Genomic DNA, 27,632 nt, shown 5'->3' with positions numbered 1-27,632 from the left:
CACCCTATACCCCAGCTGGAGGGAAGCTCCCGGCCTCCTCAGAGAAAGAGGGAGGAAGGCTACTGTGGTTGTCATGGTAACCAAGGAGTCCCCCAGACCCCTCCCTATACCTGGTAGGGAGGGAAGGGGAAGGGTAAGGTGCTATGGAACACGTGACCGCAAGTGGCCTAAGCCGCGATAGCACACAACCGTGGAAGGGCCACGTGAACCAGACTGTACCAACACATGGGACATGCACCTAGGCTAGCCTAACACCCTAAATAAAACTAATAATACATCGTAAAAGAGGGAAAAGACACTTTTAGTAAAAGAAAAAGAAGCCCAGGAGGAGGCAAACTGTTCTGAGGAACAGTTGACTACTCGGAGCCAGCGATAGCTGATGAAGAGCAAGAGCCGGGATGCTGGGCCAGAAACACAGAATAGCCCTAAATACCAAACTAGAAAATGGTAAAAGGGCTGTCCTAGCTATAAAAAACGATGTAATAAACGATGAACGTGATATAGTAAGCCCATAAGTATAAAGAAAAAGTCCCAGTATGGGAGACCGGGAATTCTTAACATGAGGCGGCATGGCGCCGCCACGAGTCAACCGGGAGACCGTATATGACCTATTAGAAGGAAAATACTGGTCCCTGGAAGACTAAAATACGTAAATTACTACTTATGAGGCACTTAACTTAGCCGATGCGATGGCAGCACGTTCCATGGTGAATAAAAGTGATAAATCCCAAGAAACACGGCACGAGGGAAAAAAAAAAAGCGTACAACGTGTAAGTCTAAAAATTAAGGATGACCGCTAGGGGCGCTGCTGTCCGTGGCGTCAGTAGTAGTAGTAGTAGCGGCCGCATCACCCTTTAGTATCAGCTCTCTCTGGTGGGGATTTTAGATTGGAAGGTCTAAATGGTGAATGACTCGTGGTAGTGATCCCACTCGCCCCTATCTCATACCGACACTTCTTTTATAGAGTGAGCGAGTCAGTTTTACTGACATTTTCTTAATTTTGTTTTTCTCTGGTAATTTTAGATTAATTTTGCCTAGAAAGAATGATATTAAGGATACTTTCATAGGCCGACACGAGCTGAGCCCAGAAATATATTTTTGTGACTAAATGCACTTTTTGTGATAAAACTATTAAAATATGCTGGTATAAGCATTTTTGGAGATAATTTGTGTTTTATCAAAATGGGTAGTTTTAAGTATTCACAGATTTTAGCTATTCATGGGAGCTGGGGTACCCATCCCTTGCAAGCGTACTAGGTCTACTGCAATACCTCATTCTTACGCGATTTGAGTTGCACAAATTCACAATAGCAGACTTTTTCAATGGAACCTAACTAATTACAGCGGTCCCCCTGTATTCGTGGTTGATGCGTACCAGACACCCCTGCGAATATTAAGAATCCGTGAATAGTTGGGACCCCTATAAAAATGCTGAAAATGGCCTATTTTGGTAGGTTAGACTCAAGAAAACCCCACTCAAAATTTTTATACTTGGTAGTATTATCATTTAATCTTGTCAAACTTATACATATTTGAAAATATTAATAAACTTAAACAGGCAGTCCCTGATTATCGGTGGGGGTTCTGTTCTCGGCAGGGTGCTGATAAGCGAAAACTGCCATTAACTGAAACTCGGCGACTTACAGTACTTAGGGCGCCAAGTTTTGGTTAATGGTGCCAATTGCCGGTTAATGGCACCTCTGTTAGGTATGTTATGACACCATAAAACTCTATTATCAGCACCTTATGGCACCAATAACTGTAACGTGGCGTATTATGGCGCCATACATTGCCGATTTTATGGCGCTAAACAAGTGCCATAAAACTGATCACCATTAACCGGGGACTGCCTGTAATAATATAACTGTAATTACAAAATTCATGTGTGATAGTATTCTAAAGAAACAAAATATCCTTTCCTTCATCTTTTGTTTAACTCAAAGAGAAGCTTGAAGCCAGAGCTGTTAAATATGTCAATTTAATGGGACAGGTGGGGGAGTGTGCTCTCTCTCTCTCTCTCTCTCTCTCTCTCTCTCTCTCTCTCTCGTTCGAGTTAGTGGAAGATAATTTTAAATTGATCTAATTTTACCTTTACCATCTAAAACTGTAAATGCGCCATTCTAACATAACTAAAGAGTTGTATTAGTCTCTCTCTGCTAACTTTTAAATTAAATTTAAATGCTTTAAGAGCAAATACTTAGGGTTTACTATATTCCTTTTGCAACTCTTGTTTTAAAGCAACAGAAACAGTTGTGTGAAATCATATAGGGAGCCCTGCCCAACCATTAGTAGCTATTTTTGACAGTGGTCCATCATTGTCACCTTAACCCATGATTGTTAAGGTCTTCACCTTAGATGTTTTAAATCAGGAGGTTAGGAATTCTTAACACTACCTTCGAAGCCTTCCCTCTAAGAGATACTCCTTACAGCTTTTTTGCACCAAAGTTCCATGTAGAATTTCCCAATTTACTATTGAGTTCTGATTCAGTAGAGTCCTGGCTCACATTCTCAGTGAAAATTTTACACATGTAACCATAATTGAAGTTTTTGTACATGAACTTCCCTGCCAGATATATACTTAGCTATAGTCTCCGACGTTCCGACAGAATTTCAAATCTCGCGGCACACGCGACAGGTAGGTCAGGTGGTCTACCTTACCCGCCGCTGGGTGGCGGGAGTATGAACCAATCTATCTCTCCAGTCAGATTTTTTCTGTCGCTGAAGCGATAACAACTGTTGTCGTTTCTTCCGATATATTCTTCATTTCGCTTGCCTGGAGATTGATTTGAACATTTTGGTGACGTATTCGCTCTATGTTGGCTTGGCATACGCTTATTGTGGACCGTTATTGACTTTGCGCTGGATTTTCCTGTAGAATGTCTGATTTGATTCTGTTTCCAAAACTCCGGTTTTGTTTAGAGTATGTGTGACCGATGGATGTAAGGTGAGGTTACCGAAAGCTGCGGTGGACCCTCACACTTTCTGTGTTAAATGTAGGGGGAATGAATGTTCGTTTAGTAACCCGTGTCAAGAGTGTGAGGTTTGAAACGAAGATGAATATAAGGCTCTTTCTTCTTATATTAGGAAACTTGAAAGGGATAGGGTAGTAAAGCTTCTTCAAGGAGCTCGAGCAGGTCGAGAATGAGTGAGAATGAAACTAACATTAATGTAGTTTTAGAACCTTCCTCCCACCCGGTCTCAGCTCCTGCTCCCCGCACCGAAGCCGTAGTATTCGTCTTCGGAGGCGGCGGCCTCAAAAGCTTCCTTGTGTTCTAAGAAGACAAGAATCTTCGTACTGAGCAAGGTAAGAGTGTCAGTGATGATAAGTGCAGTGTACCCAGTGATGTGGAGGGTGCGTCTGACCGGCTCCTTAGTGCCTCCAGGCTAGACCTCTTTCCAGACTCCCAGTTCCAGTGGAGGAGGAAAGTCGAAAGGCCGCAGGAGGGGCTAGGGAGAGCCCCCACCGGTCAGGCGTCCCCTCGGAGATACCCTGAAGTTCGCTCCCAGGCTGCCTTGGATCGTAAGAAGAAGAATATTCTTCGCCAGTGTTTTCGTCATCCTCTTCCTCCTTCGCGAAGCGTGGGGTGGAGCTCTAAGGAGGCGTCACGCCCGTTTGAAGATGGGCTGCGGAGGCTCCCTTCAGTACGTTAGCGTCCAGCCCAGAAGACTTTTTCTGATGTAGCTTCCTTGCAAGCAAAGAAGCCTAGAGATCCGGTGATCGCCCTTCCCTCTTCTCCCGCGCCTCGCGCTGAGCTTGCTTCGGAAGAAGATCCTGGGACTCTCCTTCTCGAGTACTACGGGCCTACAAGCTCAGATCACAGCCTTGGCGGACTCCTTGGCATCGAGATCGCGTAGAAGGAAGGATTTGGTCTCTCCCATCAAGAGATCGAGGCGTTTTCGTCGGAAGAGCGCTCTCCTTGCAATCGGCGTTTCTCCTTCTTTTTGAGATTCTTCTACTCATCGTAACATTTCACGAGAGGAACACCACTCCCGCTCGAGGTGTCGAGAACGCCATTCGACGGATAGGCGCTCCTTGGACTATGAATAAATATTTCCTCAAATCGGATTCCTGCCCTCGGGTAGACGCTCAGACCCCGCTTCTGTTTTTCTCCTTCTTCTAGAGTCGTGCAAGAAGAGAGAGTCGCTCAGGTCATATAAGACTTGGTTTCGTCTTCGCCGTCTCTTCTTTCTTCTCTCCTCGTCTTCTCAGAGAACCTAGTATGCCCTTCTGGAAGTAGGCGCACTTCTCCTTCCGACTACTGTTATCGGGCGTCGGATAACGTGACTGGTAGGCGCTCATCGCATGGAGTTCGCCTCCTCCCCTGTAAGACATCAAGAAAGTCTGTAGGAGCCCTGCTCCTGGTAAGCGTCCATTCTTTTAGTAGATGTTTCTCCTGGAGAAAGACACCTTGATCCTCGTTTGCTTCGTTCTCCTGTAGAGGGGCGCTCTTCGTTCTCGAGACTCCCTACTCCTCATCGGTCTCCTCTTGCTAGAAGTCAAGAACGAACCTCAAGCGCCCTGCTTCTGTTAGGCGCTCGGGAGCATTACATACTTCTCCCCGCCCCCTCGGTAAGGACAAGATCTCGCCGACGCCCTGGTCCGTTTAAGCGCTCGGAGCGTAGCAGCCGCTCTCCGCTTCGTAGGCATCAAGAGCCTCTCGAGCGCCCCTGCTTCCTGAAAGGCGCCCTATTTTTAGCAACGTTTCGCCGCTTGGTAGGCGCCAGGATTTCCTCTAAGCGCCCTGTAACAGATAGCGCTCGGCGCCTAGTAGCCCTCTCCTCGCGATCGGCGCCAGGATCTTAGCAGGCGTCTCCCTCTCGTAGTTTCCCTAGGGATAGACTGGTCTTTCTAGAGAATGCGAGTTTAGACAAGAATTTTTTCGGATAAGCGCCCTTCTTTTACACTCGTCGTTCTCCTGTACGCCTTTCTACTTTGGAATCTTCTCCTCATTCAAGACGTTTTGTCCTCCTTCATCGCACTGTACCCCAGCTAGGAAAATCATCTAAGGATTACTCATAAGATCCTCATCCCCGTTCTCCTCCTCAAGAAAGACCAGAAGCCTCTGAGGAAGAACTAATACATCGGCAACAGTTTCTTTCGTACGAAAAGGCCTCACAGAACTTCTCCTTCAGGGATTTCGGAGAGTCTTTGAGCCCTACTGCTCCTCCTTCTCCACACTCGTTGTTCTCCACAGCGAAAGCAACGAAAGGATCTTCGAGTGTGAGAATGAAGCCGAACTCTTTCTATGAAGAAAGCGCTCAGAGTTTCGGTTCATGGATGCGTACTAAAGAGGAAGCGGGGAAAACAATGTTTGCCTTCCCTTCCCTCCGTCGAAGCTTTCAGAAGGACAGGATTTTGGTATGAGACGGAGAACCCTTGGGACTGGGCCTTCCGTCTTCAAGCTGACGCAGATTTTTCGGCACTAGTATACGCCACTAGAAGATCAGCTTTGAATTCGGCCAGAACAACGTGGGCAATGATGAAATGGATCACATTCTAAAAGGCATTTTTTTTTAGAGTCTTGGAAGTTTTTCAACTTTCTTCGATTGGTCCCCTCGGAGTCCTAGCCAAGAAAACTCAAGGACCGGACCACGATTTCTCCGGAGATTTGAATTGTGTCTTTATCCTGTATGGATAAATCGTGAGAGATGGGGCCAGCGAAATAGCTTCACTGTTTGGAGCAGGGGTCTTGAAGAAAACAAAAAGATTAGTATTTTGCTCATTTTTAAACAAAATCGTCTCACATAGCTCAGAGATCGTCTTTCGCTTTTTGCCCCGCTCTCCTACAAACAGCTGTTTCTAAACACCTGGTTCAAGACATTTCGAAGGCTCTCTCTGCCAAAGCTACGCAGGACCTTCTAGCACAGTCTGCAGGGGAAGCCGCGCCCTACCTTCCAGACCTACAAAGAAAGCTAAGCCGACCCTCCTCAGGACCCTTTCGAGGGGCATCTACCCTCTAGATCCTCTTCGTTCAGAGGTCGGAAACCAAACAGCAGAGGGAGGACTTTTACGAAGTCAATCAAACCCTCCCAAGTAAGACTCAAGTCCTTCACAACTGTAGGGCGCCAGGCTTTTACAGTTTTGCAGAAGTCTGGGCCCGGAAAGACGCAGATGCCTGGACCCTGTCTATTTTGAGGAAGGCTATCTAATCCCGTTCTTTTTCGAGCCTTGATCCCTTGACGAAATACCCCGAGGGGAGTTGACGGCCAGTATACGGGAGGGACCCTCCCCATCATGAATCAAGCCCTCCGACTAGCGGTAGACCCAGGAAAAAATGCTGGAAAAGGAGGGGCGATCGAACTAAGTGGCAGATCATCTTTCGGCAGGCTTTTACACCGCCTGTTCCTAGTTCCAAAAATCCTCAGGAGGATGGAGACCCGGTGTTGGATGTAAGCGCCCTGAACTTCTTCGTCGAAAAAGAAGAAGTTCACGATGGAGACCACTGCCTCGGTGTTACAGCACTCCGTCCAGGGGACTGGATGGTGTCCTTGGACTTACAGGACGCTTACTTCCACGTACCAATCCATCCTTCCTCGAGGAATTTCTAAGATTCATGATGGGGGGAAGAAATCTTCCAATTTCAGGGCCCCTGTGTTTTGGCCTCTCCACGGCCCCCCCAAGTCTTTACGCCATCATAGGGAATGTGGCCACTGGCTTCACCTGGAAGGGGTGAGGATTCGCTCTATCTCGACGATTGGCTTATAGGGCCAATTCCAGAGATCGTTGTCTGAAGGACTTGAAGAAAACCCTGGATTTGACTTATTCCTTAGGACTTCTGGTCATCTGCGAAGTCAGTCTGATTCCCGCTCAAGAGTGCGTTTATCTGGGGATCCAGATGAACTCTCTGAGTTTTCGGGCTTTTTTTCCGTCACAGGAGAGGATAGCCCGGGGACTCGAAAAAGTAACAAACCTTCTTAGGGAAAGAAGTATGCACAGTGAGGGAGTGGATGAGTCTGCTGGGACGCTCTCCTCACTGAGCAATTTGTTTCCCTAGGAAGGTTGCACTGAGACCGCTCCAATTCTTTCTTTCTCGATTGGAGTCGTCCTTCTCAGATTTGAAGTTCTCCCTGTCAATTACTCTTCAAATCAAGAAGGATTAGCATGGTGGGGGCGGATCCCGACAAGTATTCTCGCAGGACTGCCTCTTCAAAAATCCCAGCCCAAAAACCCAGCCTGGTGTTGTTTTTCTCCGATGCGTCGGAGAACAGGTTGGGGGGCGACTCTGGGAACCAAGGAGGTGTCAGGAAACCTGGATGGGGGACCAGTCTTCCTGGCACATCAACAGGAAAGAACTAATGGCCGTGTGTCTTGCTCTGAAGGAGTTTTCGAGTCAGATGTGACAGGTAGCAGTTGTGCAATAAACTCGACAACACCACGGCTCTGGCATACATCAGGAAACGGGGGGGACGCATTCCTTCTCTCTGTACGAAACAGCAAGAGATCTTCTTCTGTGGAACAGAAAGAAAGGGGGATAAACTTCTCACCAGATTCGTACATGTGGAAAGGAATGTAAGGGCAGATCTCCTCAGCAGGAAAGATCTGGTCCTTCCCACAGAGTGACTCTGCACCAAGAAATGGTTTGCCAGAGCCTTTGGAAGTTGTGGGGCAGGCCTCTCTTAGACCTTTTTTGCAACTGCAAAGAACAAAAAAAGACTGATCTGTATTGCTCTCCATCTCGGATCCCAGGAGCAATAGGGATAGACGCCCTCCCTACTCGATTGGAAAGGACTCGAGTATACGCGTTTCCCCCCTTCAAGATTCTGGGTTGACTTTAAAAAAAGTTCGCAGAGTCAGATTCCGCGAGGATGACCTTTTTTGATAGCTCCCTTTTGGCCAGCACAAGATTGGGTTCACAGAGGTGCTGAATGGCTAGTGGATTTTTTCCAAGATCGCTTCCTCTAAGGAGCGATCTACTCAGACAGCCCAACACTTCGACAGGTACCACAAAACAAAAAAACCTCCCCGCTCTCAGTCTGACTGGCTTCAGACTGTCCAGAACTGGTCAGAGCGAAAGGCTTTTCGTCAGCAGCTGCTAAGGCCAATCGCTAGAGCGAGAAGGTCTTCCACATTACTAGTGTACCAATCGAAGTGGGATGTCTTCAGAAGATGGTGCAAGAGGATAACGTTTCCTCTTCCAGTACCTCTGTGAATCAAATCGCAGACTTCTTTTTATTTGCTTAAGACAAGATGTGGCTTATTTAGTCGTTTTATTTCGACGATTAAAACGGCTATCGTAGTATGGTTGGCGAATGTCTTGGCAGGCACGGGGCCTCAACTTATCGGAAGATAAGGACCTACAGGACCTTATTAGGTCGTTTAATAACAACGAAAAAATGGCAGTATCCTAAGACACCTAGCTGGAATTTTGATGTAGTTCCTTCAATTCCTTGGTCCTCTAGGTTTGAAACCCCCTAATTCAGCCTCATTCAGAGACCTTACCAGAAGAACTCTGTTTTTTGATGGCTCTAGCTTCCGCCAGAAGAGTGAGTGAGCTTCAGGCGATTGATGGTAATGTGGGTTTTAAGGAGGACTCTCTCATTTGCTCTTTCCTTCCTGGTTTTTCTGCAAAAGATGAGAACCCCATCAGTCCATGGCCCAGAAACTTCGAGATTCGTGGGTTTATCTTCTTTGTGGTAGGAGAAGAAACCGAGAGAACTCTTTGCCCAGTGAGAATGGTGAAAATACTGACCTTAGAAGAAAAGAGCAACTGAAAGCCAACCGAGAGGTACTGTGGTGTTCAGTAAAAGAGCCTACTCGTCCATTGTCGAAGAACGCATTGTCCTTCTTCTTGAGAAGCCTCATCAAAGAAGCACACGGATCCTGCAGAAGAAGAACATCTTAGCTTCTTAAAGTGAAGCACACGAAGTAAGAGCCATAGCAACTTCTCTTGCTTTCAACAGAATATGTCCGTGGCGGAAATCTGATGGCAGACAACATTCTGGAAGATGTCAGTCAGTGTTCGCGAACCACTACTTACGTGATGAGAATCACTTACGAAAAATGCTTCGCCTTGGGCCCGTACGTATCCTGCGGATTCAGTGCTGGGGCAGGGAGCTGGAACTCATCCTGTTTAGTAGTATAATTTTTCCCCCCACCCCCTTGTATTTTTGTTGTTGTTGGTTGCCTTAAGAGGATCATGAGGCATCTCTTTAGGTCGTAATACTAATCTTTAGTAGTTTGGTTAGGTGGTCTGATGAGTGTGGCTCTTGCAGTAGTAGTGGTTAGGACCTGTTAAGATAGGGACGAACTCCCTTTACAGGATCCGACTTGGATCTACCACACAAAGGGATCACATATCCCAGTGGTATCCGAGAGTCTTTCAGCATCAGGTCACGTCCTAGCTGTAGCTCTCCAGGCAACGCAGACTCAGATAAATCAATGAAGTCTTCTGCCTGAACAGGTAAGAACCAATTGGTTTATATCCTACAACATCAGTTGTTTTTCTTATCTCTCCTTATTACTTTAGCTGTCTCTTACCCTCCACCAAGGGTGCCAATCAGCTAAGATATATCTGGCAGGGAAGTTCATGTACAAAAATATATTGTTAAAACTACAATAAAGTTTTGTACATACTACCTGGCAGATATATACGTCTAATGGCCCACCCACCTCCCCTCAGGAGACAGGTAAAAGAGAAAAAATCTGGCTGGAAGAGATAGATTGGTTCATACTCCCGCCACCCAGCGGCGGGTAAGGTAGACCACCTGACCTACCTGTCGCGTGTCCGCGAGATTTGAAATTCTGTCGGAACGTCGGAGACATAGCTAATATATATCTTGCCAGGTAAGTATGTACAAAACGTTTATTGTAGTTTAACAATATCATTTTGAAAACTCCTGTTTAAGTAGGCTTGTGGATCATCAGAGGCCATGAGCAGTTTTCTGAATTGTCTGACAAAGTGTCAAGTAGAACATTTGATAGTGATGGTTCTCAGGGAAAGATGCTTTGTACTTTTTATTATATATTACTGTAAAAAATGTATGTTAAAACAAAAACAATTTACTTAAAAGGGAATTTCACAATAAATTTTAATGTAATAGTAAAATATGAAAACAATCAAATGCAATGGAAAAAAAATAGTCTTAATTGAGTCAGTGTTCGGTGTTCCAAGTGAGACATCTTGTTGAACAATATTAACAAAATAGGAAATAAAAGAACAAAGCTTTTCACAATAAAATTTAGAATATGTAGATGATTAACGAAATCATTCGTCATTGCGGTGATGCACAGCTAACTTGAGGTACAGGGAAGGGGCATTTATATTTTAAAGGAATAACGAATGAATTATTTCAGGTTATAATGCGTCATGATATTGTTGAGGAGAGAAGAGGAGACAGTAAAATCTTTACTGAAATATGTACATAAAAGCAGCACCAATTCACATAAAAAATAAAATGTTATTTCGCAATAAATTTAACATGATGATAAAACATGAAAACAATCAAATGCAATACAGTAAAAAAGTTTAAAAAAAAAACCCTTGCTTGAGTCATTATTTGGTGGGCTGAGGGAGATGGAGGAGAGGAGAGGGAAAAAGGAGTCTACTTTCCACTGACTTATCAGCTGGGCTGGGATGATTATTCGCCAATTTCTTTCACTTTCACCCGATCTGCCCAAATCACTTCTTTTTGTTACAGTATAATACCTATTTAGTAACAATTGCTTTTTACGATTCTTTATCATTATGTTAAATTTATTGCGAAATAACATTTTATTTCTTATGTGGATTGGTACTGCTTATATGTAAATATTATAGTAAAGATTTAGTCATCTTTAACCCACCTAACATTTCCATAACTGTACCTTTTTTATAAGGATAACTTCTTTGAATTGGTCATCGTAATTTATATTATGTGACAGGTCATGCCAGTGTGTGACCTGTGGCAAGTTGAAACCTATGTGTTTCCAAAAAATACAAGTTGTAACCAAAGGTAACTTCAGCATTCAAAGGAATTATGTTGATTGATTTTATTCTGTTAAACTTCCTTTGTTACATAATGTTGTCATCATCTTTATATCCTCATTGCTTGCAATGCTGAGGAATGCCAAGGGCCCATGTGAAATTCTGCCACTCGTGTCTTTCTTGCACTTTATCATCCACCAATCTCTACATATCTTTACCCTTCCTTCTCAATACTAGTCTGACCCCACTATCATCACTCAGTCTGGAATTGGGTCACTCATCATTCCAGTAAAATATGTCATGATTAGGAATATACAGTGGTACCTCGAGATACGAAAGGCTCAACTTACGAAAAACTTGAGATACGAAAGCCAATACTAAAATTTAATGGCTCTACATACGAAAAGTTTTCAGATATTGAAGGTTTCTGTAAAGTCCGAGATTCGCTCGAACCACCGATAACAATTTTAAACTCGCCCGCGCCGCCACTTAGTAGACTCCACCATCCTCCTGCTCTCCCATTGGTTCCTGATGTTAGTCTCGGGCCATGAGATCCCTCTCTCCTATTGCCAGCAATCCCTCCCATCATGCATCTATGTAAGGTGGTGGCGTGCCTACGGCCACTCGGTACCAGCATCGTTTATCGTACGCAAGTGGTATTCGTTTGGTCCTAACGATTTCGTTTAGTAACGTAACAAATTCGCTAGTGATTTCGTTGCAGTATACGTACTTTAATCGTGTTTTGCGAAAACTTTATTCTACTTATACGTAAATTACGTACAAGATAACGTAGTCATGGGGGGGTCCCAAGAAAGTCTAAATTCCCGAAAGAAGCGAATGCTCTCTTTGAGACAAGATGGAGATTATCAAGAATATGAAGCTGGTATGCGATTGAGTGTGAATCGCCAAGGAATACAGCCGAAATCCGTCAACAATAAGGCACCATCCTTAAACAGAAGGATGTCATCAAAGCAGCTACACCTTCCAAGGCATCACTATTTTGTCCAGCAAGAGGGACCCCATGTGCACGACGAGATGGAAACGGCTGCTTCTTGTCCTGGATAAAAGACAAAAGATCGCTGGCGATAACGATAACGGGAGACGCAATCTCCCACAAGGCCAGCGCTATTTTCGGCGATTTGTATTGCGCAGGCGGAAGACACAGAGGGGAGGGACATCAACGCAAACCCCAGAGTTCATGGCTTCGCATGCTGGTTCGAGAAATTTCTTAAACGGACTGGCATCCATTTGTGGTGCGGCATGGGAGGGGGGCTGCCAGCTCGGACACGAAAGCGGCCGAAGCATTTAAAAAGAGTTCGACGAGATGATGACCAAGGAGCTACAGTTCTCAGCAAGTCTTCAACTGTGATGAGACTGGCCATTTTGGGAAAAAATGCCATCGTCGGACATACATCACGGAGGAAGAGAAGAAGCTACCCGGCATAAGCCTATGAAGATAGGCTTACGCTCGCACTTTGTTCAAACGATAGTGGGGATTGCAAGGTGAAGCCTCTACAGTGGTCCCCCCATATTCGCCGGGATCGTACCAGACCCCCCCCGTGAATAGTTAGAACCCGCAATGTTTGGAACCCCTATGAAATGCTAAAAACAGCCTATTTTGTTAGTTAAAAAACTTGAAGAAAACCCACTAAAAATTTTCATACTTTGGTTTTTTTTTAATAGTTTTATCACAAAAAGTGCATTTTATGATGAATTTATCCTAAAAAACCAGGAATTTGATGGTATTTTTTGTCATAGAAAATACCGCGAATGCGTGAATTTTCCACGAATAATGCAGGGAAACGTTCCCCAGAGAAATCCGCGAATGTGTGAGTCCCGCCGAATCTGGAGAACGCGAATTTGGGGGTCCACTGTACTGGTGTATCATTCCGAGACTCCTCGAGCCTTCAAGGCCCACAAAGTGCTTAAGGAGAAGCTTCAGTGATGTGGAGGGTGATGTGGAGGGCTAATGCAAAAGCCTGGGTAACGAGGCTTTTTTGTTTCACGGAGTGGGTAAAACTGTTTCAGCCCGACAGTGAAGAAATTTTTGGAAGATAAGCGCCTCCCCCTGAAATGTCTGCTGTGTTGGACAATGCCCCTCCCCACCCTCCTGGCCTCGAGGAAGATATCCTAGCTGAGTATTCCTTCGTTAAGATTCTTTTTCTTCCGCCCAACACCACCCCTCTCCTCCAGCCCATGGACCAGCAAGTGATATAGAACTTTAAGAAGCTGTACACGAAACAATCTTTTCAAGAGATGTTTTTGACATCACCGATACCTGAAACCTCACCTTGCATGAATTTTTGGAAGGAGCATTTCGACATCGTCATTTGCATCCGACTCATCGATCAAGCTTGGCAGGAGGTTTTCGAGGCGAACCTTGACTTCATCGTGGAGGAAACTCTGGCCTGATGCCATATCCCGCCCCCGAAGACTCCGAGGGATTCGATGTGGGCGAAGCCTGGTGCTGCAGATTCAGAAACAGGTGACGATCCCGAAACTGTTTTCCCAACCAGATCTTGATGAGATCGCTGCACTCGGCAAGTCCATGGTGCTGGTTGTTGACGAGGACGACATCAACGACCTTCTCAAGGAGCACCAAGAGGAGCTTACGACGGATGACCTGAAGGAGTTGGAGGCCATGCAACATAACGTCGTTCAAGAGGAGTTCTCTAGCAGCGGCGAGGAAGAGGAGGAGGACCATATGACAACGGCAGAAATTAAGGATGTTTTAGCCGCTTTTTCTCATAAGTGCAATCGTTTATAGAAAAAAAGACACCCCGAAAAGGCTCACACAGGTCGTATGCTTGCGCAGTTAGATGACGTTTGCCTGAGTCGTTTCAGGAACATTGTGAAAAGTAGGCAGAAGCAATCTTCCTTGGATCATTATGTTTTAAAGAGGCCTTTAGCATTAGTAGGAGTAAGCAAAAAGGAAGAACCAAGTGATAAAAAACAGGAAAGTTGAAAGTGGTGATGAAGTTGAAATTCTGTAAAAAAAAAAAAAAAAAAAAAAAAAAAAAAAAAAAAAAAATATGTAAAGTAAATAAAAAAAAAAGATTTTTTTTTTTTTTTTTTTTTTTAGTTTTTTTTTTTTTTGTTTTTTTTTTTTGTAAAGTTAAGTGTTACAGTTTTGTTAATGTGTTTCGTAATTTTAGTTTAGTTTTTCCTTACATTTTTTTGTGTTTCGTAAAGTTAAGTGTACGTACGTACATACGTATCTGCCGTTTGCCGTCCTCCTCCTCTGCCACCACTTTCGGAGATAGCTTCACTCAAAAGGTAAGCTTCCACATTTTACGTACAGTATTTCTTGTATACCATGTACACTAATACACTCTATTTACAGGTTAATTTGCATTACATTATTAAGTTAGGTATTGAACATGGTCCAATTTGTTGTAGTATTTCATTGTTTATAGGTCGATTTAGTAGCTTTATTATGAAATTTACTGGGGTGTTTTTGGAGGGCTTGGAACCGATTAGCCATTTTACATGTACTATGTGGTCCAAGATACATAAACCTCATGATACGAAGGGCGCCTCGGAACGGATTAATTTCGTATCTCGAGGTACTACTGTAATCTCTTCCATTAATCCAACTACAGTAGTACCTCGTACTTCGAACATGATCTGTTCCAGAAGGCTGTTGGAAGTACGATTTGTTCGAAATATGAAACAAATATCCCCATAAGAAATAAATGGAATTAGGATAATTCGTTCCAGCCAACCCAAAAAGCCCCCTTTTTCACATTTTTTTCTATTATTTATGTGTGCAAAAGTTAAATTTAGAGTGTAAAGTAATGAAACAGCACGTTATGTGAAGTAAAATTTTCTAAATTTTATTTTTTCTATGTGTTTTTTTATGAACTGTTTGGTAAAAATGGCACCGGCTGGCTGGGGGATAGAGGGAGAAGAGACGGGAACCCTTTGAGCAAACCAAATTGGTGTTGCAGTATGCAAAGGTTGATAACAAAATCAATTTTATTCACATGTTGGGTACAAAGACAATCAAAGGAATCGATTGTGTGTGTGTCCGTCTGAGAGAGAGAGAGAGAGAGAGAGAGAGAGAGAGAGAGAGATAATCAGCTTGTTTACACTTGGATCATAGGTGCACGAAAGAGATTAATTATGCCACAATACATCAACTTACTTTTGGCAAACTTCATACTTTTAAAACAAACATGAGGATTTTGCAAACAAATAAGTAATAAGTCAAGAATGCAAGAAAAGGAAAGAGATAAAATAAATTTTCACAAGGAAGCCATTTCAATTAACAATCGAAGGCATACAGAAGCTGAAAGCGGCACCAGTTTGTTTATATAGAGCGGAGTTACTTTTACAGTAGTAAAATATCGTAACAAGCATTTGTCACTACTATGAGATTCAGGGCCTCTATAACACGGTTTTTTCGCAATAACTTTTTATCTATGCATTTCATAAATATAACGCTTATTCAGAATACATATTATATCTACACATAATTTTGACTGTATTCGGCGTTACGTAGGTTGAATAAATTTGGTACTTATAATGTAAAAGTGACCTTTTTTTTAAGACTGGCCAACGTACTCAGAGAAAAGGTTTCGAACGCACGTCGTTACGTAACTTATGACAGCATTTCTTCCCCTTCTCTTTCTCGATGGATGATTGGCTATCCATAAGAGAAGGCTAAACCTCTGGCAACAATGACATACAATTTAAATACAAGCAAAGCAATACACCTTTATGAACGCTGGAACCTCTCCGCTGATAATTGTCATAATGAACAAACCAACAAAATAGGTTAATAAATACAAAAACACTTCGATTATTATTCGTCTAACTCCCAAAATAGGTTTCCTAAGAAATTACAGTCTACTTTATAGTTTCACAATCAGATTGACAAGATGTGGGATAGTTGGTAATTTTCAAAAACATAGTAGACAAGCTTTGATTTGATAACTGCTATATCCAATGTCAAGCAATTTTTATTTATTGGCTACTTACCTATTTACTGAAAAAAAAAAATAGCCGTACCGTATATTGGCTTTAAAACCTTCACCAATAATTATCGTCAGAATGATGACTTCATGAGGCTCCACCACTTTAGCCTCGTTTATAATTCAGGATAACACTGAAGGCTACCATGGGCATTGTGGATTGGTTAGAAAATTTAACTTCTGGCTATAAAAAAACTCTTCTGGCTATAAAAACAAAAATAAATTCTCGAGTAGTTGTAAGAAGTGCTAAATGATCCTCAAGGATTCCCAAAAAGCAGCAGTTGGCCTAAATGTTTAATTCTTGTATATTACTGCTGTACTGTTGCAGCACTACTGCTACAGTAGTATTACTATGCTAGCACAGATACCCCCACCCACATCTATGTATCATTCCGCCATTCATAAAATCTTTGGGTTTCAATGCCGATGGAGTTTCTGTCTGGTGGATGGGAGGGCAACATTTCTCAAAAGGTGTTTACATTGCTTACGTAATGAATGTTTTTTCGACTCTTGGCTCGTAATCATTGGCCATGGCGTTGGCTAGATCATTTTTACTCTATAAAAACATTAACTATCGGTTTAGGTTATTGATAATGCTGACAAAATTTGTGTGTGGTTGTAAAATATACATATGTCAACTTTCAGCTACCTCCGAATGCTTTGACAAGGAGCAAAGTCCAAAAAACCGTGTTACAGAGACCCTGAATCTCATAGTAGATTGGTATTTTACAGTAACAAAAATAAAAGTGATTTGGGTAAGTGAAAGAAAGGGGCGAATAATCATCCAAAATCAGCTGATAAGCCAGTGGAAAGCAGAGCCCTTCTTTCTCTCTCTCTCTCTCTCTCTCTCTCTCTCTCTCTCTCTCTCTCTCTCTCTCTCTCTCAGCGCACTGAACACCTTACTCAGCAAGGTTTTTTATTTTTTTTTTTTTATGTTTTACTATGTATTGCATTTGTTTTCATATTTTATCATTATGTTAAATTTATTATGAAATAACATTTTATTTTTTATGTGAATTGGTTCTGCTTTTACGTATATATTATAGTAAAGATTTTACTGTCTTTTCTCTCCTCAACAATACCACAATGCGTGATAACTTATAATCATTCATTCATTATTCCTCAAAAATATAAATGTTCCCTCCCTGAAGTTAGCTTTGATGAATTATTTTGTTAATCATTTGTGCTAAATTTTATTGTGAAAAGCTTTGTTCTTTCATTTACTATTTTGTTAATATTATTCAACTAGACCGTCTCACTTGGCGCACCGAACTCTGGCTCAATTAAGACTTTTTTTTGTTCTTTTTTTCTGTATTGCATTTATTTGTTTTCATATTTTATCATTACGTTAGATTTATTGTGAAATAACATTTTATTTTTTGTGTGAAATGGTACTGCTTTTACATACATATTATAGTAAAGATTTTACTGTCTCTTCACTCGTCAACAATACCACAACCCACAATAACTTAAAATAATTCATTCATTATTCCTCAAAAGTATAAACGTTCCTCCCTCAAGTTAGCTGTATATCACTGTAATGATGAATGATTTTGTTAATCATTTGTGCTAAATTTTATTGTGAAAAGCTTTGTTCTTTCATTTACTATTATGTTAATATTGTTCAACTAGACCTCACTCGACACACCGAACACTGGCTCAATTAAGGGATTTTGACGGGGGAAAAATTTGTTTCTTGGGAGAGACCTGTGTCGCCCGGTGAAATGGTAGTTTCTAAAATATACCAGAGAGAAGTTTGCATTAGTATGGTAAGGTTACTACACGCGCGCGGGCACACCCGAAGGGCGACGTGTATAAAGTTCAGGGCGTGTGAAAGCCACTATTAACAGGTCTCCTGCCATTTAGAGTATTCCTTCTCAAAACCCATATATGGGGTGAGCCGTGCCAACGGTCCACCCACACTGCCTCTGTACTGCCGCTACTAACCCCCGACGCGAGCGCTATCTATCAATCCTTGCTTTGTTAGATACCTTTCCTGGCTTGGATAGGTGTAGGGAAGGGAAGACTTATGATAGGGGTCTTATTAACCGGGCGACACAGGTCTCTTCCCAGAAATAGATTTTTCCTTCGTCAAAATCCCTTTTCTGTGTCGACCTGTGTTTGCCGGTGAAATTTTACCAGAGAATACCATCCAAGCCAATGAGTAAAGTAAACTTAAGTGGAGAATTAAAAATGGAATTCATTCAAAAATAAGTTTACTTAATGTAAAAGACTTCCTTAACAATAGAAAATTAACCTATTAATACTTAATAACTAAGACTTAAGTTATGGCTTAGAATTAAATATGCTTAATGGTAATACAAAAATGTTTATTGAGGTACTATTAAAGGAATTTGCTTCAATTCTGGATATGTACCATGCGGTTTATAAAACACATCCGTGACCAATAAATTATGTACAAAAAATGTGGCAGTGACGCCGGTGTTCTCCCAATACCGAGGAGAGAGGCATCGTGGCGAGTACAAGTGAGGCAGGCAGAAAGGAGGAGGGGGTGCGGAAAGGAAGGACAGAAGAAGATTGAGAAATGTTATTCTGGGGAGACTAGCCTCCCTGCAGCTATAGTTGAATATTTCAGTGCTTCCAAATTCTTTAAATAATGGCGTTTGAAAACTACTGGAGATTTCCAACCTGTGTATCTTTTAAGATCCTCAAAGTTCATATTTTGGAAATAATTAATTGAAGTAGCCCCTGTCCGAATGTCATGAACCTGTGGAAATGACTCCGGGTAGGCCTGTTTTATAAAGTAGAGTATCTGCTGTCTAATACCTTTGATAGAGATTGTGGCACCATGTTCCCTAATAAAGAGAGGACCTGACGACTTTGTGGAGGTCCTGGCTAAAAAGGACTTAAGAGTTGTAACAGGGCATAGAGATGTGTCCTGAGGCAGGGAAATAATTTTCCAAGGGGACCACCCATTTTGGGGGTCTTCATTTTTAGTTAGGAAGCTCCGGTCTGGGGAGAGTAGCACTTCTCCTGATGGGAGGAAATCTATGTTGTCTGGGTTACGTGAGAGAGCCGAAAGTTCAGATATTCTGGCCCCTGAGGCCATAGCCGTTAGAAATAAGGTTTTCCTTAAAAGAGTGATATATGAGCAAGATTCATTAATGGTGTCTGACGCCAGTTAAAGTACATCATTTAAGAACCAAGTGACCTTTTGTGGGCGGGCAGTTGGTCTAAGGCGTGCACATGCTTTTGGAATGGAAGAGTAATATGTGTCTGACAAATCTATGTTAAAGCCGACTTGAAAAATCTTCTTCAAGGCTGATTTTATTGTTGTAATAGTACTGGCGGCTAGGCCCTTTTCGAATAAAGATCTGAAAAAAAGATGGCCAGATTTGGAGTCATTCTATTGGTATCTGAACATTTTAGAAATTCAGCTAACTTTTTAACAGCTGAATCGTATTGTCTAAGAGTTGAATCTCTTTTGTCTGATTCTATGAACATGACATTACACGGATCAATACTAGCATCTTCTTGAGCCGCAAACTTCATGAAGTCCGTAAAGTTAGGGTTTGGAGAATTCTTGACGAAGCTGACACAGTTCGAGTTTGTACTACCTGTGTCATTTCCGGGCGAGGGATCCGTCTGGGATGGAGCTTCAGCTCTAGAAGGAGCGTAAACCAGTTGCTTTTGGGCCAGTTGGGAGCCACTAGAGCTACTTGTCCTGTGAAGGAACGTAGCTTGTGCAAGTGGCATAGGCTAGAGGGTCCAGATTGGGAGCCAGGTAGCGTGGTAGCTTGTGGTTGGACTCTGTTGCGAATAAATCCACTTGCAGGCTGGGGATTTGACTAGAAATCCACTGGAATGGATTCATGTCCAGGGACCATTCTGACTAGCGGACTGGTCCTGGAGAGAGTGTCCACGATCACATTCCTGACTCCTGCCAGATGAGTTGCTGACAGGTGCCAGTGCTTCTTTGCTGCTAAGGTAAATATTGCTACTAGTACATGATTCAGTTTGCTTGTTCTGGAGCCCCCTCTGTTTAGGCAATGGACTACCACTAGGCTGTCCGAGACTATCCTCACATGGTTGTTTTTGGGCAGAGTTAACTTTTTCAGGGTTAGAAAAACTGCCATGGCTTCCAGTACATTGATGTGGAATTGGCGGAATGTGTTTGACCATGTTCCCTGAACTTTCTTGTGCTGAGAGTATCCCCCCAACCACTCAGTGACGCGTCTGTATGAATCGTCACAGGTGGGGGAGGGAAGTTCAGTGGCACCGACTTGGTTAAATTCTTGAGTTTCGACCATGGGTGAAGTCTCTCTGCTAGTACGGATAGAAATACTGAGAGTTTGTCTCTGAGATGGTTGTTGGCTCTCCTCTTCCAGACACGATTGATATCTTTCAATCTGGCTTTCAGTAGGACGTCTGTTACTGATGCAAATTGTAGTGAACCGAGAATCCTCTCTTGGGTATGTCGAAAGGCCTTTTTGTTCATAAGAAATCGTTTCGTAGCCGTTGCTATCTCCTTGGCCTTCTTGGGTGGAAGGGATAGCTTGTGGTTCTCCAGGTACCCATTGGATTCCCAGCCATTGGAAGTGGGAAGATGGTTCCAGCCACAACTTCTCCTTGTTTATTTGAAATCCTAGAAGCTCTTAAGAGTTCTATGACTTTGGCAGTTGACTTGCAGCATTCCTCGACTGTGGTTGCCCAAATGAGCCAGTCGTCTAGGTAGGCTACCAGCATTATTCCTCGGGTCCTGAGTTCCTGAACTATTGTCTCTCCTAGTTTGGTGAAAATTCTGGGCGCGATGTTGAGCCCGAATGGCATGACTTTGAATGAATACGCCTTGTTGCCTAGTCGGAAGCCTAGGTATGGAGAGAAGTTCCTTGCTATCGGAACATGATAGTAAGCGTCTGTAAGATCTATAGAGGTGGTGACGGCCCCACGGGGAAGTAAGGTCCGCACCTGCGAGACTGTCAGCTTCCGGAACTTGTCGCAAAGAATGTAAGAATTGAGTTTGGACAAGTCTAGAATGACTTTTCTTTTGAATAAGTCTTCTTTGGGACGTGAACGACGTCATTGAAATTTTAGGCTCTTCACTTTCTTTATGGCTTTCTTCCCCCTTCTGCAAGAGATCTTTGGTGTACTCTTCCAAGTCCGTTGTTGGAGTCTGGAAGAAGTTCACTGGTGGTGGTGGGAATCTTCCCTTCCACTTCCAACCCAGGCCCTTGGAGATTATGCTGTACGCCCAAGGGCTGAAAGTCCAGTGATCTCGGAACCAGTATAGCCTCCCTCCTACCTGATACTTCTCACTGGTTGGTTGTGGGTTTATAGCCCCTGCCTCCGCGGAACCCCCTGCCTCTTGACCCACTACGTAGCCGGGAGTGGCCTCTGGCTCTACTACTACCGGCATGCCGGTTGTAGCCGCGAAAGGAACCGCTGGCTTTGTAGACGGGGTTGAAGGCGGGGGAGGCCTTGTGGAGCCTGAAGCAGCCACAAACTGCTGCTGGGGCTGCGCCTTCGATGTCGAAGGTTTTTGACATTTGGGCGAGGGGCATTGTCTGCGCCATTTGTTGAGGACGAGAAGTCTTGTATGGCGCGAAGCATCTTTGTTTCTTCCTAAATCTGGCTTGCTTTCCGGTTGCCTCAAACTTACGTTTAAAGGGCAGACCCCAACGGACACGAAGGCTTTGATTGGCTTTGGAGGCTTCCCTCAAGATGTTATCTACTTCTTTAGGGAAAAGGTTTTCGCCCCAGATTGAGGTCTTAATTAGTCTATTAGGCTCATGCCTAATAGTAGCCTCCGCCAAGACGCACTTTCTGCATGCTCTTCTTGTGACACCAAATTTGAATAGGTCCGACTGATAAGTTTGTAGCAGACTTTTTGTCAAAACCTGGAAGAGCTGCTCGTCCTTGTAAATGGAAGCTACCAACTCCATTGAGGTAACGGAGTTGATAGATCTAGCCAGCCTAGTCCTGGCCTCAAACTCAGATTTTATCATGTTTTTTCCCGGCAGCTTGGGGAGCTTATCGGAGAAGAAGGATCGGGAGGCACCCAGTCCGAGGGTCCAATTTGCCGACCGTAAACGTGGCCGGAGCATCTTGCCAGAAGTCTCTGTTGGCAGGTAGGAGGGAGGTAGCCTCTGTCTCCTTCAAGATTGGGAGAGGCTTCTCTTCCATGATTGCCTGGAGGGTCAACTCTGTAATCTTGTCTGTGCAGGGGGACGGAACCTCGTCCGGTGTCACAAACATGGTAAAATAGCCTTTGTGAGGTGTTAACCTGGTGTAACGCACTCCCAGTCAGCCATAGTACGAGCCCAGACAGCTTGAGCTTGTTCCTTCGGAAAGATCACCGTTTCCTTAGGAACTTTGTCCACACTGACTAACGCATGTTCCGCTAGTTTGGCGAACCCCTTGAAGGGAAACTGGAGGTCCTTTGGGTAGAACTCAAAGTCCTCCATTGGTCGGGTGCCGCAACCTTCAAGGTCAGTTTGCCATCCACGTATGGGGCGTGCATGGCAAACCGCCATGGGTTGCTCTTATGGAAGGGTGGTAATTTTGAGGCGTCTGGAACCTCCGAGGCTAGCGCCGGAGATCCGGAGTGGAGCAAACCCGACATCAACTCCTTTATGGGCTTTATCTGCTCAGCCATTATGTCCGATACTGACTGGCTGGAGATCTCCGATCCGGAGGCCCGCCTCAAAGAGTCGAATCTTTCATCGACTGCGTCCCTAACCTTTGACATCAAAAGGTTAGCAAGGAGGTTATGGTTAAGGCCTGACTCCGCCGACTTAGATCTTGCGGACTTTGTTCTCGATCCCTTTGAAGAGAGAGAAACCTTGGCAGCAGGCAATTTTGCAGAGGAAGTCGATCGCCTAGGGGCCGGAGACAACTCTGACACTGCTGGCGGAGCTGGCCTGGGTACCTTAGGCAGTGATTTAGTTGCCTTAAGGGACTTCTCCTTGGGACGGACAGATCTCGAGCTGTCCCAAGTAGTAGGGCTGGACCTGGTAAAGCCCCGGAAAGAGGAAGAAGAAGAGGGAGTGGGACTGAGGAGGCTACCTGCCTCACTTACCTCACCACTTACCTGCTCATCCAGGGCCATGGGTTCCGTGTGCCGTGAAGTCTCCCACCAGATCCTGATCGTCCGGCAGCGGGGCTGTCGCGGCCCGGATGGCGTCGATGAGGGGAGCCGCCAGATTTGGCTTGACTGAAGCCGATGGTGAACCCTTGAAGAGGCAAGTCCCCAGACTGGCGTCCAGGATGTAAGGGCGCTCAGACGGAGCGTTCCGCCCATACCCGGAAACCCACTGTCTCAGGCTCGTCTTGGCCAACTGGCGACTGTCATCATCCGTCTGTCGGGGAGGAAGGAAAATTAACCTTCCTGTTATAGATGGTTTGTTTCATATAATATTGGAAATTGAATATGATATACATACACAATTTGTAAACAAAGGGAGAAAGAGGGTTATCTAGTGCTTACCTGGTCATCGGCAAAGATCATGACCAATTTGAAGCACAGGGTGCACGCGTCCGGGTGCCAGACCATGTAGGGCGCTTCTCCCTGCTCTGCCACGAAGGAAATGGAGCAGTTTGCATGCTACTGGCAGACCTCATGTCCCACCGGATAGCTAAAGGAGGCGGAGCACCCCAAAGACAGGCAACACATCTTCTGTAAGGGAAATTATTGATGAGCAACATTTCCCCAGGAGGAATTGGAACTTAGTATACTATATAAGTTCACAATACTCATTAAAACCCATGCACAATCTTATGATAAGAGTATGCATAATTCGTAATAAGAGGTATGTAAATTCACTGTAAATTCGTATTTAATCGTTACTAGCCAGAGCTAGGTTGCGTTCGTAGGTTCTAGGCCGGTGCCCGTTCACCAACTGATATTCGCCTAGCTATGAGGAGCGTTAGCTCAACTCTATAGCTCCGGCAGGTCCCGGAGGAGTACATGTCAGTGTAGGCGCCTACTAAAACCGAGAACGGAACCTGATAAGCCGTAGACTTATCCGGCAACTCCGGCAGCGGATGTGAGGGTAAGTCATCCTTCGTCAGTACCGCAAGGGTCCGGAGCTAACACCTGTACCATTTACTCAACCTAGGCTATTTTTATAGTCTCACTTTCGACCTAGCCGTTAGCTGTGAAAGCGCCGGAGATGGCGAGTCAGGAGAAGGAATTTCCCCCTCCGACATTGCCTATCTCCGGCAAGGATTGGTTGAGGACAAGCCTCCTATCGCCATTCCACTAGGAATACTAGCCACCGGAGTTATGTACTTCGGTGGCGGAGCTCTGGCGGGCTAGTACTGGGCTAAGTATTCTTTAACCGCCAACCCTGTTCCCCAACCCTAGCCCTCCTACTTGTATGAAACTCAAGCAGACGTCTTAGAAGGAGAGCTAGTACTGCGAGTTACAACAGATCGACTAAGCCGAGCCAATAAGTGGAGAGGGGAGGGGGTAGGGGGGGAAGGGGTGGTGGGGATGGTTGGTAGTGGTCGGTCGTGGACGTATTGCCTTTATGTTTAACCCGAGTCCATAGGTGGTTGGGGGGGGGCCCACCCAACTGGGTCCGTAAATAAAATGTGGTTGGGGCCCCTATACCCCCCGCCAGGACGGGGTTTTAATAGTAATACAGAGAACCCTGGCTCGTCGTGGATTGGTCTTGTCACTGATTATTAGGTGGCCAACCCAATAGTCGATGTGTAGGCTACCACCTGCAAGAGTGGTAATGCGACATGGCCTATGGCCTGTCGTGGTACGAACATCGGTTAGGGTGGTCACCTATCAGAGACCTAGGCTACCTCCTAAGACGGTAGTGACTACTGAGTCATGGTTCACTGTGGTAAGATTACGACCAGAAGGGAGCTCGATCGAGAGGAATAGCCTATCGAAAGAGGCTAGTCAGTACCAACCAGACCTTGTATGGTCCAGGAATATAGCTCACATAATGGTCTAACGAATTTGCTTCAATAATGAGGCAATCTGAAAGAGTTGCAAAGGTAATAAACCTGCTATTTGAGTAACCAGTGCAGTTTGTCTGACCGCGGTCGCTAGGACCGAGGTTTGCTCAATTTAGGCTACCTATATCTCCATGTAGCTTCTTTCTTAAGCTCAACTACGAAGAAAGACCAATAATCATATACTTTAAAAGTCGAGTTTAATCGATTCAAAGTGATCGTGAAATTAGATCCTTCAATTAAGGAGCTTTATTATATTTTAGAAATTAAATAGGAGTGGTGACTACTCATGGTCAGATTAAGATAGCAACTCTTCAGACTCTATAGTGAATTAATACTAGTATATTTTAACCTATTTGTAAAATACTAGTACATATTATAAATATATATAATAAGAGGAGAGAGAGAGAGAGAGAGAGAGAGAGAGAGAGAGAGAGAGAGAGAGAGAGAGAGAGAGAGAGAGGTACCTAGTCTCTCCCTCTCTCTCTCGTCAAGGCCCATAGGCTACGACTGTGTAATGACGATAACCATATTGTTAATAGAAGTCCCCTATCTCTCTCTCTTCCTTCTTGTTGCAGGCAATACAGCCTGCTTAATTAATATGAAATAAACATAATACTGTTACTACAAGAGCATGTCAAGATTACGTACGCGCCTCGCAGGTGAGGGAAGAAAGGCTAATCGATCTTCCTATGAATTACGTTTTAGCTTAGGTTATAGAAACTGCTAAATACGACGTAGGCGTGAAAGTTATTCTAATGATATGTAGTACTATAGTATATGTATAGTGTAAGAAAAACGGGAATTGTGTATACTCATAACAAAAATAGCCATAGTTGGGATGTTATTTAATAAAAACCGGTACCCAAACCCACGCGTTCTTGTTTGTGGCATCCAAGATGGCGGGTGACGCCACATTCCCGCAATACTTTCTACGGGCTCACGGGTCTATAAAAAGGCACTCCAATTTCACTATATATTGAAAAATACAAATTGGGGTACTCAACTTAGGTGTTGGTGATATCTGAGCAGAAGCCATCATTAAATCAACGAGCAGATGCTGTAAGAAAACACAGAACGAAAAAACGTGTCCACTAGTGGGAAAGTTTCTAATAGGATTGAAAGATAGCGCTCGCATCGGACGTTAGTAGCGGCAGTACAGAGGCAGTGTGGGTATGGCCGTTAGCACGGCTCACCCCATATGTGGGTTTTGAGAAGGAATACTCTAAAAGGCAGGAGACCTGTGAATAGTGGCTTCCACACGCCCTGAACTTTATACACGACGCCCTTCGGGTGCTCGCGCGAGGGTAGTAACCTCTGCATACCAATGCAAACTTTCTCTGGTATATATAGAAACTACTTATATCAGGAAAGTGGATAGCAGGATCCATTTCACCGGCAAACACAGATCGACCCAGAAAAAACTTTTTTCTCTCTCTTTTTTTCTGTATTCAATTGTTTTCATGTTTTATCATTACGTTAAATTCATTGGGAAATAACCGTTTTATGTGAATTGGTATTGCTTTTTCATACATACAGTAATATTTTAACTCTCTCTGCTCCTCCTATCTTCAACATATCAACGCTCCCTCATTTAGTCTCAAGTCAGCTGGGCGTGACGTCACCGCTGTTACATATGATTTTATACATCTTTTATCCTAAATGTTATATTGAAAACTATATTTTATATTAAATGCTTTTACTTTTATTTATTTTGTCGAATATGGTTATCATTATACTATATATTGTAAATAAAAAAAAAATTTAATACAGTCTAACTTGTAAGACCCAGTAGGCCATTGAATACAAATATTAAGTCAGTTCAAAGTACGAGCATTTGTTTGACAAACGTTACAAAATTTTCTCGAAAATATTGTTCGGAAAACGGAAAGTTCGACATAAGAAATGTTCGACAAATGAGGTATCACTGTATATGGTTTTCTAAAGCTAAAGTTTCTCAACAATTTATCTGTTTCATCACCAATTTATTTTGCTTCATAGTGCCTACATAACTCACTTACAGTATCACTATGGTCTTCTTGCTGATATATTGGATCATTGACATCATCAACATCATATTTTCCTGTGAAGTTAATTCAATTTTACACCTTTATTAAAGGTGTAAACGGTGTAAAATTGAAGGGATGCAAGATGGCTAGTAGTAAAATTCCATGCACATTTGCATACATGCCAAGGCAGAAAAGACATTTTTGATACAATAAAGATTCTTTCTTGTGAGAAAATAATGCTTATTGAGAGGAAGAGTTAAGAATTTGCTTGTTATTAACCCAGGTCATGGCCAGCACCATGTACTATTGAGCATTTTAGCGTGTATGAAGCAAAAATAATAATGAGATTCAATTTTATTTTTATCAGGGATGAAAATTTGACATTTCTATTACTGTACTGAAAACAGAATTAAGAATTTTCTGGTTAAAACTAGAAACTAGCTACTTTCAAGAGATATTTCAGCAGAAATATTACTTATTGATAATTTGCAAAATGATAATGTAGATTAATCCAGGTTTTAAATATAACCATAATGAAAGTTATTGGAGGAACAATAGAGTTATTACTGACAATTGCTAATTGTTACAGAAAAATTATCATATATTTTTGGCCCATGGGATGTAGAAACTTTCAAAACATTTTAGTAGTAAAGTTTTAAGTATTCTAAACTACAGTTGAAAAGGTATCTGAAGTTGATAGAAATTAACTTTAAAACTCATTTTCTCTTACTAAATACTGTTACTTTGATTCCATTAAATGCTACCATTTTTATCATTTTTCCAATAAGCGTTTTATATTGTTTGTATTCTGT

General features: G+C 43.3%; 1 protein-coding gene across 1 annotated transcript in view; it reads left to right on the top strand.

Moving 5' to 3' along the window:
• LOC135221310 (5-oxoprolinase-like) overlaps positions 1-27,632 on the top strand; it is a 709,982-nt gene that overhangs the window by 420,643 nt on the left and 261,707 nt on the right. The gene's annotated exons all lie outside the window — the stretch shown is intronic.

The sequence above is a fragment of the Macrobrachium nipponense genome, chromosome 2, assembly GCF_015104395.2.
Source record: "Macrobrachium nipponense isolate FS-2020 chromosome 2, ASM1510439v2, whole genome shotgun sequence".
NCBI classification, from domain to species: Eukaryota; Metazoa; Arthropoda; class Malacostraca; order Decapoda; family Palaemonidae; genus Macrobrachium; species Macrobrachium nipponense.
The sequence above is the reverse complement of the archived record's forward strand: the minus strand, read 5'-3'. Positions and strand labels throughout refer to the sequence as shown.